We start from the raw sequence: 8,010 nt of genomic DNA, 5'->3' as shown, positions 1-8,010 counted from the left end.
CAGTTGACCTAAGTAAGGACATGAACCTCTGACAAGTGGCCAGGGCTTTATCCAGTGGCTTAATAGGCCTTAAGACCAAGACGTACAAAACCCTGAAGGAAACTGCAGCACCCATTATTATTTTGTTTTTGGACATAAGGTCTCACGTAGCTAAGCTGGCCTTGAACTCTGATCTTATGCCTCCACCCTATCAAGTTCTGGGATATCATGTGTGCACCACCAAGCCTGGCTTTTTGCGGCGGCATCAATTCCTGCCTGAGACTTTGCAGATTTTTTTTTTTTTTGGCTTTTCAACTCATAGAATGCAGACTCGCCAGCCTCCATAGCCATGAATGCCAATTCCTCAAAATATATCTAGTGTGTCTAATACATGCTTTGCACATACCCATTCATAGTCCTTGATCTGAAAACAAAATTTTTTTTCACTTTAGGATGATAGAAAACTGAGGTACATTCAATAGAAAGCGTACCTCAAATGTTGACTTTTAATTTTTTAAATTAAATTCTCCTGTCCCTGGCCACCCCCTTCCCCTGCTCCAGTGCCGGGGTTACAGATGCAGGTGGGCATGCCCAGCTTTTATGTAGGGCCCTCATGTGCGCGCAGTAAGTGTTCTTAGCCACTGAGCTACCTCCCAAGCCCTTAAAGACATTTTTAACTTACACGTTCAATCTGCTGGAACATAACTGCACTGGAAGGCTAGGTGGGCGTCACCCAGTATGTTATGGTTCTGTTTTTTTCTGGAGAACACAGTTAAAACAAGGTCCTTCCCCTTTTCTGCTGCTCCCCCAGCTCCCTGTCATGGGCATCTTAGGCAGCTAGAAGAAAATACCCTAGGACGGATATCTCAAACGCAGACAATTACTTTTCACCATGTCGGATACCGGAAGTCTAAGGCTCAGTCTGAATCAGGGAGAGCACTTCCGGGTCTGACTCTGCTTTCAGGTTAGAGCCCAAGCTCCTTCCCTGATGGGCAGAGATGGTGACGTCATGATTCTTTAGTCTACACCCTTGAGCTCACGTCAACCGTGTTGACCCACTTACCCTTTCTGGAAAGACCTGGACTCTCCTACCTTGTTGTCTTTGCAATGGACAGTGTATTGTTTTCTTTCTTTCTTTTTCTTTTTCTTTTTTCTTTTTTTGGTTTTTCAAGACAGGGTTTCTCTGTGTTAGCCTTAGCTGTCCTGGACTTGCTTTGTAGTCCAGGCTGGCCTTGAACTCACAGCGATCTGCCTGCCTCTGCTTCCCGAGTGCTGGGATTAAAGGGATATGCTACCATGCCCGGCCCAGTGTACTGTTTCCAAGCTTGCAATGTGATCTCCTTTAAGTTCACTGGCTAAATTTCCACCACTCTCGTGAACTCCTTCAACCTCACGAAACCCACATTAGGACGTGGGTCTAATTCTGCCCTTAGCATACCATTTAGGAAGGCGAATGTAGTCTTTACAGTTTGGCAAGGGGAGCGGGGCTCAGCTCAACACCCCATTCACCATCTCAGCCTGCTGTAGTGTGTGACAGCCTGAAGGCCCGTGAAGGGCTATCCTCCAGGGTCACAGAGCCAGCTGGGTCACACAGCCACCATGTCCCTGTCTGCTAAAGGGCTGTGGGGAGATGCAGGCGTCCCTAAGAGGAAGGTTGAGTGTGGGTTTCATGGGTGCAGCTTGTGGAGTTGCTTGAAGGCAGTGTGCAGTGGGGGGGGGGGGGTTTGGGAGTGGGGTGGGGCTGAGCCTGGCTTAAAGCTCTACCACTGCAATCCTGGAATTAGGAATAAGATTTAAACAAGGAACTCATATTGCAATGAGCCCTGGAAGTGTGTTGTACCTAAGGAGCTCAGTGGGGCTACCTTACTGGAAACAAAGAGAATTAGGAGCACATAATCCTCTGTTCCTGCTCCAGAGGACCAGGCCCTCTCAGCAGCTCAGTCTCTGCCCATTGCTTTGTGATACTCTCAGAAAAGGCTGGCAGGGATCTCTGAGGTCTTTAAAACTAGAGGTTTCGTGTTTGTGCTAAGCATGCATTGCATTTAAAAAAAATGCTGTAAAAAAAAAATCAGATACTTCGTGACAATGAAAATAGTATTCAATTGACACCGTGTGTTCATAAATGAGGTGCATTGGCTCATAGCCACACACTCACATGTTGTTTCGTGCATGCCGCACTAGCTGATAAGTAGTTACAATGGAGGCTGTGTGGCTGCAAAATAGAAATATTTATTACCTGGTCCCTTCCAGAAAATGCTTGCCAAGCCTTGGGTCAAGACATTTCTCTGTCCTTTGGAGCCTGGATCACTCACTGACCCTCTTTTGCTTTAGCTTAGTGGTTGTCAACCAGAGAACATTTGGCAGTGTCTGGAGACATTTGGGGTTGTCATGATAGCGTGTGTGTTAGGAGGAGTGTGTTGGCATCTGCTGAGTGAAAGTCAGGGTGTTGCTAAACCTCCCTCCACTCCAAGGACAGTCCTTCATATCCAATTCCATGACCCCAAATGTCCCCAGTGCCGGACTGAGATGCTCTATATCAGAGCAGGGGGCAGGGACGGCCAGACCCCTGTAGGTTTTCTGAGCTGGGGCCCAGCCTTAACTCTCACTATCCTGGACCTTAACAGCTGGAAGATGGTGAGCATGGAGGGGTAATGGGAAGAGCTGTGTGTGAGGCTTCCCCTTCCTGGTGCCCTGTGGCTTCTGTACCTCCTAGAACCCAGGGTGAAGCTCAAAGGGGGTGGAAAGGGCATATTTCCTCAGTCCCCTAAGGAACCGGTGCAGGTGCCCATTGGCTTGGCCAGGTGAACTTGACCCTGGAAAGGAAGATGATTATGAAGGATTCCAGTTATGGACCCGGGTGTCGTGAGAGCTGTAGAGGCGCTTCCTAAGACCAGGTGAGCAGGGGGCCTGACTTCAGATCCAGACTGAAGGAGTGTGAGGTTGGGGGAGCAGTGGGGGGGGGAGGAAGCTGGCAAGGATCCCACCAGCCTTCTGGGAAGTGTGAGGAACAGATGCCGTGACTGTCAGATGAGAGGCTCCTGGCACTTTGGAAAATTGCAGAATTAACAAAAGGATGGTTGCTTTGAGGGAACACAAGCAGGGGGCACGGGGTGCACAGCTGGGGTGGTCTCTAGGGACTCCCTTCCCTTGCAGCCAAGGGCCGGGGCTTCTCCTGCCTAGCCTCTGGGCGGCTTGAGGATGGGGTTGGGGGAGGGGAGGGCAGAGGTGGCTGAGTCATCGGGCTTGGGGCCAGAACAAGGTCAGGTTAGAGCCAGAGGCAGGGCTGAGGCTGCCAATAGCTTGGAGTCTCGAAAGTGACCAGGCTGTCTGGAGGTCATCTCATCTATCTTTGTGCTTTTGGACTCAGCCCCAGCAGATGGCATCTTGCCTGACAGAGGACCCAGGCAGAGGGGTCCTCAGCAGGAACGAGAATTCGCCAGCTGTTGTTTGCAAAGCCCCTAGCAGCCGCCGCCAGATCTCTTTGGAAGCGTTGTAGACAAAAGCGCACAGGTCTGTGGGTCTGAAGGGAACCTGTTTTTGTTTTTTGTTTTTTTTGTGATTGGAGAAGTGGGCAGCCGGAACAGCTTCATCCGGGAGGATGGCCTGACCCGCAATGACTGTGCACCACTGCCGGATCTAGAGAGCTGTGGGGCAGATCCAGTTGGCAGGTGCCGCTGAGCAGCAGGAAGGTTGAGCTCTGGGAGCTTAAATCTCTTAAAGATGTAGGAAAAAAAGAAAGGTGATGAGCAATTTTTCATATGGATAGTTCTAATACAATTTAGAAAGAACCTGGATCCAAAGATACCATGTCCTAACACTGAGGTGGATATGTGCCTTGAGAGCTGATGGGCATTTCCCAGGTGGCGGGGACCAGTCTGATCTGATGGTAGAGGACTGGAGAAAGGTCATCCAGCCCAGTGGCCTGGCATGGCTTTGTCCTTGCTGTTTGGCCCTAGTGATTTCTTGCCCTAAGAACTGTAGCTGTTGAAGTACAGGGTGGCTGATGGGGCCAAGAAAGCCAGGGATGCCTGACACTTAGTGTTGCTGGGAATTGGGAGAGCCCCTATCGAAGCAGACTGTGTGTCGATCCGGGAAGGAAATTGGCTATTGCTTATGTCCATGACTGGGAGGGTGGACCAGGCCAGAGGGCAAGGAGCAGCAGACAGATGCAAGAGATCACGCCCCTCATTTGCTGAGTGCCATTCCTTTCTGTCAAGCCTCTCCAGGTTAGCCGACAGATGCGCCACGGAGGCGGCGGGCAAGGGGGACTCTTTCTCATTGGCCAGCATTCTCACCTCTTCCCCCTTTCCTGCCAGACTGCCCCCCAGGTGGCCTGCATTGTTAGCTGAAGGCCCTGGGGGACTGACTTCGAAGCAAGGAAGCCCGGATGCGTGTGTTGGTTTTGTGGAGAGAGTCTCTGAACCAAGAACCTATTTGGCTAATGAAGTCATAATTACTCCCGACTCACTAATAGGATGAAAGCTGGGGGCTCCGTTAAAAGCCAATGATGGGCCCTTGAGAGTCATCTGATGGCTCTAGAAAGGGGCTGGAGAACAGGAAGTGGGAAAGGGGTGGGCGTGGGGAGAGGAGGAGGTAAAGGAGCTGCCCACGATATTGCTTTGAGACCCTGTGCTGGCTTTAGTCCAGTTAGCTAGGAAAACAGAGCACGAGGTTGTGGCTCGGGAAGACTTTGCTTTTTGTTGTTCACGAATGCCAGGCTCAGATCAGGTAGTCTGGCACTGATTAGCTCCCAACCCTTTTGGTTGTTTAAAATTGGCATTTGCTATGCAGCTCAGGCTGATCTTGAACTCCTATGTAGGCGTGGCTGACTGAAGCGACAATGGTCTCTGCCAGTCTCCTTCTCCAGCAAAAGGTGTTAGGTGGGAGGGGCCCTCAATCTTATGCTCAAGGTCTGTAAGTGGCTCCCAGCTTGAGAATTAGGTCTCAGTGTAAAAATGACACAGGGGAGTAACTCCTTCTAATTCCATCAAAGGCAATATTGTAAAACTTTGTGGAAAGAATGCCAGCTGAGTTTTGTGGTTGGCTGGTCACCTGGGACAAGCCCAGGCCTTCTGGATATCTACCCATAATCCCTTTGGCCACGTGGGTCCTATCTATCCAGCCAGGCTCGTACTAGAAAGAGTGGGAAGAAGGGGGTGAAAGATGAATGATGCTTTTAGATAAATGAGTGTGGGCTCCTAGGCCTGCAAGACACAAGATGAATGGGGACTTCAGGAAAAGTTAATTAACAGGGCTGCGGGACAGGCTCCGGCTCCTGGCAATTATCACTGTTCCCACCCCCCGCCCCTTGGAATTTCTCAATTTTAGAAAGGCAGGCATCACCTAAACCTTCCTCCCTCTCCTTCCCCAGACCACAATGACTAAACCACCCAGGCAGGACGCGCGGTTCCTCTGACAGCTTAAACATCAATAGTACCTGGTTGCTTTGGGGACCACCTGTCTCCAAGATCAGTCAACATGACCGTTTGGGCCATCCAGTGTAGCTAGTGACAGACAAGCTGGGAACCTCACAGGTAGAGGAGGCACGGGGCACCGGCTCTGCTTCCCAGGGGCTTGCAGCCTGGCTAGGCATGGAGGAGATGACTTGCTGCGGTGCCATGGAGCTTGTGCCGAAAGCCAAGGACTGCATGGGATAAGAAAGCCTCTAGGACAGACTGTGCTGGGGTTGTGAAAGATTTGAGTATGCTAAACAGGGTGGGGAGGCCTTCCGGAGGCAGAGGACTGGGAAGGTCAACTTTGTAGGCAGGAGAGAGGAAAACTGTTAATTATATATTGTTCTTGGGGTCCCATCTTAACTGATCTGGTCCCCACAGCAGCCCGTGCTGCAGTTACAATGGCTGGCCCTGAGAAGATTGTGGCAAAGACAGGCTAATAACCTGTCTGAGGCCACACAGCTAGGGCCTGATCCTATCTGTAGGATCTCAGCTCTTGCTCGAGCTCAGGAGAAGGCTTTGAGAAGGACAGGACTCTGGGGTTTTCACTGCCCTTGTTGGTTGGCCGCCCAGGTCTTCTCTTGGGCACTCCTGCCACGGCAGGGTGAGAGAGAAGGGTGGATTGCTGCTGGATTCTATTGAGAGGTTTGCAGAGGCGACCCTGGCACAACGTCCTTGTGCCAGGCTTCACGGCTGACTCTTCACGAGATGTCCACCCCAAGTGTAGCAGTGGAAGCAGGGTATGTGAGTGGGCTGGCCTGGCACCTACTTCTGGCATTGTCCTTTTACCTTGGGTACATTATCCTGTTGTTTGGAGTCAGTTTTCTCGAGTGTAACAGGATATAAGCTGCCCGCCTCAAAGGGCCCGTGGGAAGGTTAAAAGGGACCTTTTAAGGTTGGGGATACGGTTTAGTGTTAGAGCGTTTGCCTGGCGTGTGGAAGGCCCTGCTTTTGATCCCCAGCCCTGGGAGAAAACAAAAGAACAGGAACCGTTCATGTAAAGTGCACATCACGGTGGAGCTGTCAGCGGCAACCCCTTCTCTCAGTGTGACTGTACCGTCACCCAAAGGCCATCTGGTGCCCTCTTGCCCTTTTGCTGTCCGCATTATAAATGACTCAGTTTTCTGTGAATTGCGTGGCTTGAGAAAGTTGAAGCTCTTCCTACTTTTTTTTTTTGGGCGGGGAGTCACTCTTGAGGGCTCCAATGCTGACTCCCTCTTCTCAATCTTCCCTTCCATCTGGATGTAGAATTCACCGATTTTGCTAAAACTTCTACTCACTCAAGGCAAATTCATGAATGGAGTAGGGTGGCTGTCAGTGCAGGGAGGGGGACATGAGAGGCGGCGCCTTCTCCTTCCTTTTCCTTCAGGCAGCAGCCGGTATCACCTGCACTGGGACAAGTTACAGCAGTCACCACAGCTCCTGATACGCTAGACCTGGGATTTTTTGTTTTGTTTTGTTTTGTTTTGTTTGAGACAAGGTTTCTCTGTGTAGCCCTGGCTGTCCCGGACTCATTTTGTAGACCAGGCTGGGCTCGAAAATCACAGCGATTCACCTGTCTCTGCCTCCAGAGTTCTGGGATTAAAGGTGTCCACCTGCGCCATCACCACTCAGGCGGCGTTGACCTGGGATTTTTTTTTTTTTTTGACCTGGGAATTTTTTAATGTCTCCCACTTCCCAAGAGATTCTGGTGTGCCTGGGTTGAAAAAAACTACACCTGGACTGCATTGCTCTGATCTTTCCGCTGCCTGTCTCAACTACTTCAGTGATCCCTTTAGACTGCCTACAAGCCTTCACTCTCCCTCCCATTAAACAGGACCCCCATCACCACCACAGGCACACAGCTGCCATTTGTCAGCTCCCAGGAAACCCTGGGAGCTTTTAAATCCACACTGGGAATCTTTGTTTTAGAGTGAATTCACCCTACCCTCCGGCTGCTGCTGGCTGCCTGTCTGCAGGCAGGATGCCTTCTTAGGCTCATCACGGTGAGTTCTCAATAAGTCCAAGCCAGGGATCAAGGTCCATGTGTATTGAGTCTGGGTCAACCATGCCATGCTTCTCTGGGCTGGGGGTCTAGTCAAATCAGCAGCAAATTATGGGGTAGGGATGGAGGTGAGAGTTGGGGCAAGGCTGTTTGGGCCGCAGCTGTGGCTCCAAATTGCTATGAGGCCCGCTGCCTAGTCCCTATTCCAGCAGGAACTGACATCAAACAAATGGGCCCTGATGCGTTAAGTTGCACGTGTGGGGGAGGGGGTGCTTGCAGTGCCTGGGCGTGCATTTCTGCATGTAATATACCGCTGAGCAGTGGGGACAGAATGAATTCCCTGATTGCAGTATAGGGGGCAGCTGGGAAGTAGCTGGTACAGACTTTGCTCTTAATAAACATCCGAAGATGGCTAGTCTCCACCCTCCTGGGTCTGTTAAACCAACTCCAAGCTGGAGATTAGCATTCCTAATGGGCTGGGAGGTGCAGCCTTCCGGAGACAGGGATGAAGGATGACATAGTCAGGGGTCCCCAGGGCTCTTAGGAGAGGCAGGTGCTTTGTCTGGCCTCCATTGAATGGAGATTGGCTTTCCT

Source organism: Acomys minous, assembly GCF_964271855.1.
Source record: "Acomys minous genome assembly, chromosome: 1".
Taxonomy (NCBI): domain Eukaryota; kingdom Metazoa; phylum Chordata; class Mammalia; order Rodentia; family Muridae; genus Acomys; species Acomys minous.
The sequence above is the reverse complement of the archived record's forward strand: the minus strand, read 5'-3'. Positions refer to the sequence as shown.